The sequence below is a fragment of the Priapulus caudatus genome, unplaced genomic scaffold (assembly GCF_000485595.1).
Source record: "Priapulus caudatus unplaced genomic scaffold, Priapulus_caudatus-5.0.1 Scaffold602, whole genome shotgun sequence".
Classification (NCBI taxonomy): Eukaryota; Metazoa; Priapulida; class Priapulimorpha; order Priapulimorphida; family Priapulidae; genus Priapulus; species Priapulus caudatus.
The window spans coordinates 1-11,580 of NW_014577663.1; the positions used below are offsets into that span (position 1 = coordinate 1).

General features: G+C 46.1%; 1 long non-coding RNA gene across 21 annotated transcripts in view; it reads right to left on the reverse strand.

Moving 5' to 3' along the window:
- Positions 1-253: 253 nt before the first annotated feature.
- The window catches only part of LOC106812042, a 12,019-nt gene continuing 692 nt past the window's right edge, over positions 254-11,580 (reverse strand). For 8 of the 21 annotated variants that reach the window (XR_001394257.1, XR_001394264.1, XR_001394255.1 and 5 more), the window contains exon 3: positions 2,074-2,116. This is a non-coding gene — a long non-coding RNA (uncharacterized LOC106812042). The other 13 variants (XR_001394267.1, XR_001394260.1, XR_001394262.1 and 10 more) reach the window with 13 other exon arrangements.

Below are 11,580 nucleotides of genomic sequence, written 5' to 3' on the forward strand. Positions count from 1 at the left end.
CTGCCTCCTATCTACACCTGCCTGCCTCTAGCTTACACCTGTCTGCCTCGTATCTTACACTGTCTGCCTCCATCTTTTACTGCTTCTGCCTCTAGTCTTACTCCTTCTGCTCTATCTTACACCTGCTGCCTCTATCTTTACACCTGCCTGCCTCTATCTTAACGCCTGCTCTAGCTTTACACCTGTCTGCCTCAATCTTACTCCTTGTCTGCCTCTATCGTTTTAGCTCCTTGTCCTGCCTCTATCTTACACTCTGCCTGCCTCTTTCTTACACCTGCCTGCCTCTATCTTACACCTGCTGCCTTCTAGGCCGTTATACACCTGTCTGCCTCTATTCTTACACCTTGCCTGCCTTTATTCACCTACCTGCCTTCTTTCTTACAAACTGCCTTGCCTCTATCGCTTACACCTGTCTGCCTCTACTCTTACACCTGTCTGCCTCTACTCTTGCAACTTCTGCCTCTATCTTACATCCTGCCTGCCTCTATTTACACCTGCCTTGCCTCTATCTTACACTTCTACCTGCCTCTTTCTTACACCTGCCTGCCTTTATCTAACCTGTCTGCCTCTTATCACACTGTCTGCCTCTATCTGTACACCTGCCTGCTTCTATCTTAACCTGTCTGCCTCTATCTTACACCTGCCTGCCTCTATCTATACTATACATCTGCATCTATCTTATCACATGTACTGCCTCTATCTTACACCTGCCCTGCTTCTAGTGCTTACACCTTGTCTGCCTTATCTACACACTACCTGCCTCTACTCTTACGCCTGTTTGCCACTGTCTTATTAACTGTCTTGCCTTCTATTGAATTGCTGCCTCTCTATCGATAAACATATTTCCTCTAATCTTACACCTGTCTGGCTCTATCGCTACCACCTGCCTGCCTCCTATCTTACACCTGCCTGCATCCTATCTTACATATATCTGCATCTGATCTTACAACCTGCCTTCGCTATGCTTACACCTGTCTGCCTCTATGTTTCTCCTGTCTGCCTCTATCTTACACCTCCTGCCTCCATTTTCACAACCTGCCTGCCTCTATCTTACACCTTGCCCTTCCTCAGTTAGCACCTGCCTGCCTCTATGCTTTACACCTGTCATGCCTCTATCTTACACCTGTCTTGCCTCCATCTTACTCCTGTCTGCCTCTATCTTACTCCGTCTGCCCTCTATCTTACACCTGCCTCTCTTCTAACACTCTGCTTGCCTTTATGTTACCAACTACCGTTGCCCTTCTTTACAACTCCTGCCTCTATCTACACCTTTCTGCTCTATGCTTACACCTGTCTGCCTCATCTTTGCAACTGTCTGCCTCTATCTTACACTAGCTGCCTCTATTCTTACACCTGCCTGTTCTCGTTTCATATACCCTGTCTGCCTCTATGGTTTACACCACTCTGCCTCCTTCGTACACCTGCCTGCCTTTATCCTACCACGCTGTCTTCTCATCTTACACCTGTCTGCTCTACTCTTACACCTGTCTGCCTCTCAGTCTTACAGCCTGCGTGCTATCCTATCTTAACCTGTCTGCGCCTCTGATTCTTATCATCCTTTCCGCCTCTATCTTACACCTGCCTGGCCTTTCTATCTTATCACCTGTCTGCCTCTATCTATCACCTACCTGCCTCTATCTTACGCCTTGTTGCCTCTATCATACACCTGTCTTCTTTCTATGCTTACACTTACATTCTGCATCTTATCTTGACACCTTCTGCCTCTTATCTTACACCTGCCTGTTCTATCTTAACACCTGTCCTGCTCTATCTTACACGCTGCCTCTCTATCTTACATACAGTCTATCTAGTCTTACACCTGTCTTGCCTCCTATCTTAACACCTGCCTTGCTTCATATCTTAACCTGTCTGCCCTCTATCTTACACCACCTGCCTCTATCTTACGCCTGTCCTGCTCTGTCTTTTATACTGGCTCTGCTCTCTATCTAATTCTGTCTCTCTCTATCTTAAACATATTCTCTCTATCATTACACCTGTCCCTCTATCGTACACCTGCCTCCCTTATCTACACCTACCTGCATCTATCTTACATCTATCTGCATCTATCTTACACCCGTCTGCCTCTATCTTACACCTGTCTGCCTCTATCTTACACCTGTCTGCCTCTGTCTTATATTGTCTGCCTCTATCTTATTCTGTCTCCATCTATCTTACACATATTTCCTCTATCTTATACCTGTCTGCTTCTATCTTACACCTGCCTACCTCTATCTTACACCTTCCTGCCTCTACCTTGCACCTCCGTGCTTCTATCTTACACCTTCCTGCCTCTACCTTGCACCTCCGTGCTTTTATCTTACAACCGCGAACTTCTACCTAATACTGACCCAAGCACACCTTCGGAGCCCCGTGTGTATATTAGAGAGTTAGTATTATATTAAGGTTAGGCTTAGCTTAGCTTTAGCATTACAGGCTGTTGGCGTTACGATTATGATGTAATGTGTGTATATGGGTAAGGGGCCTGAGACCCTCACATCTGTGCATGAGCTTTTACTTTACACGTGTTTTTATATACTACACCCATGTGAGTCTACCTTAGATTTGTGAGAAGGCGATCTGCTTATTTCATCTATATCGCTGTCGTCAATAAAGCTCAGGTTTAGCGTGTCTCCAAACGACGTGTCGCGCTTCATCTCGCTGCTGCCAGGTGGCGCTGCCACCGTTCTGCTACCCATGGTGACGTGCTGCGGGCGAGCTACCAGTATGCCTTTTTTGCAGTCATCTATAAACGCAGTCATCAGATGCATTTATTCACGCTGTCATCCGCTCCGTTCATCCGAGTTTATAGCATTATCGCAATAAACCGGTGAAGCGGGAGCCTTCAGCCCGCCGTGATGCACGCGTGTGGTGACTGCAAGGGTCAGCATGATTTGTTAGTAATAAGCGGTGAGGTACATACGTCACGACTTGCGATAACTTGTAAGTGCGTGACCTATAATAAACACTATAATATAGCAACAACTGCAACATATAGATATATGCAACAGTCATCGATGTGAATAAAGCACGTTAGCGCTACTTCGACTTAACGCGAGATTCCTTTCTTCAAAATCATCGAATTCACGCAAACAAAGATATAATTAAATGCGCTGCGATATAATCACACCGGATTAATTATTGATTTTTTTCTCCGGCGCTAGTACACGATGAATGATTAATAATAGAGGTAATGGATCCCGTAATGACGACGGCTACTGTTTGGGTAGAGGGCCCTACTGTTGGATCATTACTGTACATACGTCGTGGTCCATCACATCACGATGCCAATCGGGTGGAAAAAAGCTAAGCTCTCGCCATACATCATTCGCCAGCCGTGAAAACGCAAACGTGATATCCATCATATCGCATCAACAACTATAGAGAAGAGCCTAGATGTCCTCGAATGGACCAACCACCTTTAATACTCTCTCTCACTCTCTGTCTCTCTCTCCGTCTAATAATTATACTATATATAATATAATATATATATATATATAAATATATATACATAACGTGTATTGCGTTTAATACCACAAATATGGCCAGATATAGGTACAAGTTAGTCATAAGCGGTTAGGTCGATCGCAGACTTCACTCTCAGCAAACGCAAGCACGGACGGACATATCAACCGACGGCATATTACGTGTTACATGTTCGTTTCTCGCTAGCCATCGCGTAAATATAACACCTAGTAGGCACAAAGCAACGTCCGTGACACACAGAACCGGTCGCAAACTGATCCGTCGACTCTGGCTCCTCAGGTGCCTCTGCTCCTTCGCCTCACCTGCCCGATCAATCGCTCCACGCAACGGTGAAGCGGTGAGTGTCTGTATGGCCGGAGGATAGTCGGCCCGAGCGAGCGGTCACGAATCCAGTATCAAATCTCGTCTTATGTGCGTACACACTCGCTTAAGGTATACCGTCGCACGTATGCAGGGCACGGCCGCACGCTCGCGCTCTCTCGCTGCTCGGACCGTCGACCAATCAGGATACCGAGAAAACCGTGAAATATTTCAAAGCGTACCGTGATGCAGCGCGGCGCAGCGGCGTGCGCGGGCAGCCGACTAGGCAGCTGCGAGCGACACAATAACCGGGAAGCGGTTTTAAGTTCACGAGGCCCGTCACGACTGCGCTGCGCCAATGATCACCTATAACAGATCAACAGCAGAACAGACGATATAGCGTAGCTTACGCACGCGTGTGCGTAATAGCGGGCTAGTGTAGTACCAACAGAGAGCAGCTTAGTACGTAGGCGACCTTGACGCGCCCTACAAACCCTCACGAAAAAATGAGTGATAGAGCTTATATCGTCGTACGTGTCCCCGTGTCTCGCCATGTCGCGCTCATGTTGTATGTCACGTCCTTACTACTGGGAACCTGTGCCGTCCCCCAATCTATAATGGCTCTGTTGTCGTGCCGCGTCACCTACACACCACCGGTGCCCATTTGATCTCAGCGCGTGTCACCAAGCCCGCGACCATGCTAATACACGTCCTATGTCTGACGAGTACCTTACCCCTCCCCGCTTATCATAATATCTATTGCGCTAACGGTGACCAGACCCCCCCCCCCCCCCCCCCCCCCCCCCCCCCCCCCCCCCCCCCCCCCCACCAGCCCCCCCCCCACCCCCCCCCCCCCCCCCCCCCCCCCCCCCCCCCCCCCCCGCCCCCCCCCCCCCCCCCCCCCCCCAAAACCGTGTGATTTCCGCAATGTAATTTCTCTTTGGCTAACGTGTCACCGTACCCCTTCGCCGCGCAATTTTATAATTCCTCTATGCTGGCGGTGACACTGTGTGCTCTCCGCTGTCTAGCAGCTCGAATCCTCAATTTTAGCTAGCAATTGATCGGTTTGGTGCTGCGGCACATAGAGAGAAGAAGAGCAGAGAGAAAGAGAGAGAGAGAGAGAGGAGGGAGGAAAGGAGAGGAGAGAGAGAGAGAGAAGAGAGGGGAGGGAAGGGAAGGGAGGGAGGAGGGGGAGGGAAAGAGAAGAGAGAGAGAGAAGCGAGAGGCGAGCGAGAGAGAGATAGAGAGAGAGAGAGAGAAGAAAGAGAAAGAGAGAGAGAAGAGAGAGAGAGAGAGAGGAAGAGAAGAGAGAGAGAGAGAAGAGAGAGAGAAAAACGAGAGAGGTTAGGGAACATGTAAGGTTATTTCCCTTCCGTTGTCGATACATACAAAGCAAGCTAGGTATTCATTCGATTCAATTGCTAATAAGTCAGCATAATACCGATGAAAATGCAACGGGAGTTTTTATGTGGTGGGCGATACCAATAGAGATGAATCCGTGTTCCGTTCTCTGACAGTAGCAGCCTTTGACAAACGGCGCATATAGCATTACCGTAACTGCACAATTGTATTTGCTATCACAGACCAATAGCAGCAGGTGAAACACCTGTACCCTCCAGCATCACTACCCTCCCATCAATACCCTGCAAGGCAATCAGTACCCTCGGCATGCAGTACCCTCGATCAGTAACCCTCGACATCAGCACCGCATTCGTACAACGCGTGCTCAGCGTTGCCTTTTAGTGGTCAGCCGATGTTGCCAAATAGTATCAGCATTATACCGATCCATTCGAAAGCTACCTCGATCTATATATATATTATATGCGTCGGCAATAATTTCGCACTAAACTAAAACTGTATGTCGGCGAATGAGCAAGGATAACAGTATGGAATAATGTGATGTGAATGGACTGGATACGGTACGACAAGGTCCGCGTGTTAGGGGGGCGGGGGGGAAGACGCGAACATGAAACGCTCCAGGCGCGGGGCGGCGCCGCGCCCGCCGGCCGGGGGCGCGCGCCGCCGCCCGCGGGCCGCCGGGCGCGCCGGCCGCCGCGCCGCCGGGGCCCCCCCGGCGCCCGGCGGCCGGCCGGCGGGCGGGCGGGCCAGCTCGGCTCGACAGTACCTATTTCTGCTCCCTCGTCTACATATAGCATCAATCGCAGGAAAGACCAATAGAAATTATAACCAAGGATGCGTTCAATATCTCGCATTTTCATGAGCATATGTTTATTTGCGAGCGTTGTAAATGATTTCTAACGCGGATAATAAGCGTACTAAACTTAACGAAACGTTACGTAATAGGCAGTGTTTGACGGCGTTCTGATTTAAAATGCTCTATGCCACTAAATGGTGGTTTATTATTTTATTGGTAATAGCCGGAAGACGGCTGCAGTATAAAACATAAGAAAACGGTGCGCGCGTATCGCAGTTACACCGATGCATCAAAATAACTAAGGTTATGGTGAATACTAACATATCGCTTATATCTAAAGTGTATATACTTCTCATTTGCGCACGTCATTTGTCGCATTGTTTTTACTACTAAAACTGCAGATATTATAGCTGTATTCCAAGCGTAAACGCATGCAAGCATCTATACGTACTCTACTCTTCCCTCTCTTTTACCTCTTCCCTTCTCTGCTATTCGCCACTCTATCTCCTCCACCTTCTCCCCCTCTCACTCTACCCATAAAACGCCAGTGAGGGACAATTAAACGTGACCGCATCGAACACGAGGCAAAAGTTAAAACAAGTAGTTGATGGCTGACGTCAACTATCGTTACCTGAATCTCTAGCAACCAATATATATATGTATATATATATATATATATATATATATAATAACTATATATATATAGCAACGGGCACGAGTATGTATCTGCAATATAGATCTGGGCCGCGATTGTCAGAAACATCGTAAAGTGAATGCTAATGTTAAGGCTACGATAACACTTACGACTAATGTTAATGCTACGAGAGTAGCGTTGACCAGAACACATCGTAGCTCGAGCAACTCAACGATAACAGACTATCATAATTTCATGTCACAAATAGATTGATGAAGAATCGATCACAAATTCAAAATTCATACACATTATTGTGAATCACAGAATTTGTGCATATATGCTGGCTAACCACATATATAGTAATATTTGATGAAAAACGACACGGTACATGAATTATTCTGCACAACAAGAACAAATTCCACACTGTAACACGAACGCCGAGAGTCGTGGCAATCTGGCAAACATTTAAAAACGAAGAACAATGCCATAACCGCCATTTGTAAATGTATTGTTTGTTTAATCAATCGTAGATAATTAATGATTTGAACGTTTTCAAGAAAAACACATTTTATATCATTATTATAAAAATATAATATCACTATAATTGTAATTCGTAGTGTAAATGTGTTTATTGTTCAACTTAATATTAAAGTTACGAGGAGCGTCTGGGCCTCTTCGTAGATGTTAAGAGATATTTTCGAGAATTTTTCATTCTCCGTAATACGCCCCGTCACACCCGGCGCGACCATCCGAGGCCGTACGGCCGGACGCAGAAAATGTACAAGGTCGCCGCAAACCGAAACACAACGCGAGAAAAAAGTCACAACAAATTACAAACTTGAAAAAAACCGCAGCTCTTACCGCGACCTGTGCGATCATACGCGTTCTCACGGCGCACCCGCCAAACGACCTCTCGCGCTTATGGCGTTTCTATTGAGATCGTAGTGGCCTGGCAACGCGATCACCGGCCGTTCGCCGGGCGCTCTCACCACGCTCATGGGGTCTTACCACCGTCTTCGACTGTATGCGCGACTGCACGGCGACCTCAACGCGTTCTACCACGTTCTCACGGCGACTTATATAAGCTGGTCAAGATTTCGGAAATTTTAACTGCATAGTTTGGCGTTTGCTGAGTAGACACCACGATGCCGAAAAACAGCACCAGAGGCCCGAGGCCGTGCCGGTGCCGAGACAGATCGCAATGAAACCAGATCGGCAATCGGATGAGACAGATCATGAATTCGCCGTGAAAATGTTTACCATTTTCGCAGCGTCTTTGCACGCTGTACTGCGCGTGTACTACGCTTTATGAGATGTTACGACGCTTGTCTCACGACCTTCGCGACCCCCACCGCGTCTCACCGCGTTCCAGTCAGATCGCCGAAGCCTTGGCGTTTTATTTTGGACCACACCGAGTCCTGGTTCCACCACGCTTATTACCAACGCTTATGCAACCCTTGGCGCGCTCGCCCATATTTCCGTCGCCGTACAGCGCAGTAAGCCCACGCCCGTGTGACGGGTGTATAACGTTGCGATTGTTTCTGTCAACGGTTTTGCGAGTGAAGTTAATGTAAGAGCTAATGTTAAGACTAATTTGTTTCGAAACAACGGGCCCATGTGTAAGTTCCTGCTTGAATATATTATTACAATTTCTAAGAGACCTTTTCTCCTGTGGCACGCTTACGTGCACGCCAGGTATTTCTACATACAGATATTAACCTCTCGATCGCAGAATTTTCGCCGTTCACGTTCAAAATACAGGCTCGAACCCGCCGCATATTAACAATTGTTTCTCTGATTACCAGGGGTTTTCGGACGCATATATAGAAGTGTTACGCCGGTATTCTCGTGACTCATACGGCGCAAAAATCGTCGCCTGCAGCAGACCATAAAATATATTCTGTTCGGCCATATTAGCCTGAGTGTCGTGTTTGTTAGAATATACAATGATTAGACTACCCCGTGATCACTACAATAAAAGAACAGGTGCATAGAGTGTTCCACGCCTGTTGACCCTCATGAGACAAACAGCATGCACGTCAGCCACTCACATGTATGCGTGCGAGTGAATAGACAGTACATCCACTCTGATGAAAATCTAAGAAAGCATATGCTGCTGCCCGTGCAAACCCACGACCTCAATAACGAATATTCTTCGGTCTAAAGGACTGAAAAGAGGGCGGAGCCCAATTCGTTTGATGCAACTTCGGCTGAGCTAAGCCCCACGGGTTTTTCGTGCCAGTGGTCATGCGACGTACTCAGCGGTGTGCGCAGGCCACCCCAGACGCGTTGTCCGTGACTGCTTATTCATGGATCTCCAACTTCATTATTCAACAGCTTCCCACAGTATGATGGGTATTCCACTATACGCCATCCGGCGACGCGTTGGTACAGTACAGATCCGCCACAAGAGCGCATGTCTACAGTCCGCAGTAGATCGCCTTTTACCAGAGAGTGCGACAATAGACAACACCAACTCAGCATTAGAAACCGTATTGTTTCCAAATGGATCGCACACGCTGCCGCTCAAGTACAGCGCTGTATGGATACGCTGTACAATGTCCGATAATTAATTAGACTAATCGTGCTTCAATACCACTCAAAATTAACAGAGATTATAGTTAAGACATGTGTCTATGTTTATCTAAGATTCTAGAATGTAAACCTCAATCGTTCGCGGCGCCATATGATTAGTTTAATTGTACACTTTCTACCGCCATAGCCGGTGCGTATATCTATGTTGCGATAGCGTACCCGCGTAAGATTATTTGCTATTAAATAAACCACTCGCGCTTCATAAAACTCAAGAAATCACAGAGACGATAGATAAACACATGTGGTTTATATGTATTAGATTTCTAGAAATTAACTCAAATCGTTCGCGCCATATGATAAGTTAATTGATAACTTTAATTCTTACCTCCCATAGCCGTGCGCTAATAATTCCTATGTGCGATAGCCGCGCGTAGATATTTGCTAATTTAATTAAACACCGCGCTTCAATAAACTCAAGAATCACAGAGACCATAGATTAACAATGTGTTTATATGTATAGATTTCTAGAAATGGTAACTCAAATCGTTCGCGCCATATGATATGTTTAATTTACACTTTCATGCTTACGCTCCGCATAGCCGTGCAGTATATTCCTAATGTTGCGAATACCAGCGCGTAGGATATTTGCTAATTAATTAAACCAGCGTCGGCGCTTCAATAAACTCAAGAAATCACAGCGATTATAGATAACACATGTGTTATATGTATCCTAGATTTTCTTAGATAATGTAACTCAATCGTTCGCGCCATATGATAGTTTTAATTGTACATTTTCTTACGCCCATAACGGCCGTGCGTATATTCCCTATGTGGCGATAGCGACCGCGCGTAGATATTTGCTAATTAATTGAACCTCTCGCGCTTCAATAAACTCAGAATCAGCAGAAGATCATATATATACACTGTGTTTATATTATCTAGATTCTAAGAACGTAAAGCTCAACCCGTTAGCCCGCGTGTGTACAGCACTATATGATACGCGGTGAAATATGGAAGATGCCAGCCAATAGAAAAACAAAAAACAGTAATTTAACCATCCGCAGCAACATCTTCTAATAAAATAACAAATTGAAATATTTTTTGGTTAATATACCGAGAATATATACGCAGTTTTTATGAGACCATTTTCGCATATAGCTTTCTAATAAACATAGCCTCCCGAGTCACAGACTAGTATAATACATATTTGTCAAAAAACAGCCTATACATGTATTACATTCTATACACTGATTATAGCTAGCAGTTCACTCACGACAATATGGTTAGGATTAGGTTAGGAGGAGACGTAGCACTCCCCTAGACCTCGTTAGTGGAGTGGCGAGGTACGGTCCAGCAATTAGATAAGTCCCAGGTAAACGTTCCGGTATACGCGGACGGTACCAGCAGGGTACGTTTCTGGCAGTACCCTGGGACATAGACCCTCTCAGCCTATAGTTACGCGACCCACATAGACAATCCTGCAGTAAGTTACCACACACTACAACAATCGTTGGCAGTAGTTACAACACACATAGACAATCTTTGCATAGTAGCCACGCACTAGACGTAACGCGGCCATGATCCGAGGCGCTAGCGCGAAAAGGATTGACACTTTGTGTCTTCCAATCACAGTCCACGGCCGCCCCCCCTTTAATGATCAAATTTGTGAGTACAATATCATTCGGACAATCGGAATCGGCCGATCTCAGGAACTAGGGCATTCTGCTAAGGCTAGAACGGTTTCATCCGATAGAGTGGCCCAAATAACGAATATAACCAACGCTGTTTGCGCACAGTGCTAAAGTCTTTTCTTTCATTTTCGCATATCTGTAGGCACGAATAAGCCCCGCCTATTGTTGGATTTGGCAATGAATGGGGCTCAACGACGTGAGCTACTCCTGTACTACTGCAAGCCCGTTGACTTTTCGTAAAATAATGAAATGCCCGCGCCGATGCATTGCATCAAAGAAGAAGAAAATTCCTGCATTTTCACTCGCTATCGCAAGTCAACGAGCGCGTCATTCCACAGTAAACATTGTGTATTCCATAATTTCACTGCTTGGCTCTTAATAGTAAAATGATTTCCACAATTTTGGCTACTTTTGCCCATAATAATGATACGAATCACGCTATGTGATTAAGTGTTTTCACGGCACAACTGTTCTGCATTAAATGGCTTCGAGTCAGTAGGTCATTCGAAACGCAGCAGGTGTGCCGTACGGTTCTTTGTGGCTGGCACTTGCTAGCACGCGAGCTACGCGTAGACGTTGTGCAGCCCAGCCTCGCTGCTGTGAATGCCGGGTTTAAGTGTAGCCTGTTGTTAGTTATTAAACCAGCATTAACCCTATACAATAAATGTTATAGTTCTTACGACGGGACATAACAATAAGATTTTATTTAATAATAATTTCATAATAATTAATACATTTTTCAGTTCGGAACTCGCCTATCATAGCGTTAATAACCAATCCAA